The sequence below is a fragment of the Pteropus alecto genome, unplaced genomic scaffold (genome assembly GCF_000325575.1).
Source record: "Pteropus alecto unplaced genomic scaffold, ASM32557v1 scaffold177, whole genome shotgun sequence".
Classification (NCBI taxonomy): domain Eukaryota; kingdom Metazoa; phylum Chordata; class Mammalia; order Chiroptera; family Pteropodidae; genus Pteropus; species Pteropus alecto.
The window spans coordinates 6,084,559-6,085,809 of NW_006442207.1; the positions used below are offsets into that span (position 1 = coordinate 6,084,559).

At 32.9% G+C, this 1,251-nt stretch overlaps 1 pseudogene; it reads right to left on the reverse strand.

Moving 5' to 3' along the window:
• Positions 1-925: 925 nt before the first annotated feature.
• On the reverse strand, positions 926-1,044 carry LOC112470204 (annotated as a pseudogene).
• Between the last annotated feature and the right edge of the window lie 207 nt (positions 1,045-1,251).

Sequence of the window (1,251 nt, forward strand, 5' to 3'; positions counted from 1 at the left end):
CATTGATCAGTATATCTGTTTTTATGCCAATATCTATGTTGTTTTGATTACTGTAGCCTTGTAGTATAGTTTGATATCAGCTAGTATGATACCTCCAACTTTGTTCTTCTTTCTCAGGATTTCCATGGGCATTTAGGCTCTTTTATGATCCCATGTAAATTTTAGGCTTATTTGTTCTAGTTCTGTGAAAAATACCATTGGTATTTCAATAAGGATTCCATCAAATCTATAGATTGCTTTCGGTAGTATGAACATTTTAATGATATTAATTCTTCCTATCTATGAGCACGGTATGTGCTTCCATTTATTTGTATCTTCTTTAATTTCTTTCTTCAATGTCTTTAATTTTCTGAGTACAGGTCTTTTATGTCCTTAGTTAAATTTATTCCTAGATATTTTAATTTTTTTTATGCAATTGTAAATGTAGATACCTCTTCCAGATCCTGATTTCAATTCCTTTGGATATATACTCAGAAGTGGAATTGTTAAAATGTATGGTAGTTCTAGTTTTAATTTTTGATAAACCTCCATAATGTTTTCCATAGTAGCTGCACCCATTTATATTACCAACAACCATATACAAGGGTTCCCTTTTCTCCACATCTTCAACAACATGTGTTATCATTTGTTTTGTTTTGTTTTGTTTGATAATAGCCTAACAGTTATGAGGTAATATTTCACTATGGTTTTGATTTGCATTTCTCTGATTATTAGTGCTGTTGAACACTTTTTTGTATACCTGTTGGCCATTTGTATATGATGGGCTGGGATTTCTATTTCTACCATCTTGCTGTCAGCTGATTTAATTTAATTAATTAATTAATTTTAATTTTGTTATTTTTTTAGGCGAGGCAACCCTTGGTTGACCTCACAGATTGCAAGGACCTTGTCAGCTTGCAATCCCTTATTTTTTAAATTTTTTTTACGCCTACAGCACCTGGTCTTCCTAGGTGGTCTCCCATCCAAGTACTAACCAGGCCCAACCCTGCTTAGCTTCCGAGATCAGACGGAATTGGGCTTGTTCAGAGTAGCATGGTTGTAGACTGCTGTCAGCTGATTTTAAAATTCATATGTAAAGACAAATTGAGTAGAGGTACTAAAACATTGTTGAAAAGGAAGAATAAAGTGGGGAGAATCTCACTACACATTTCAAAGACTTAGTATAAAGCTATAGTAATTAAATATAAGGGTAGACATATAAATTAGTAAAATGGGATAAAAACTCCGGAAATAAACCCACACAAATATGGC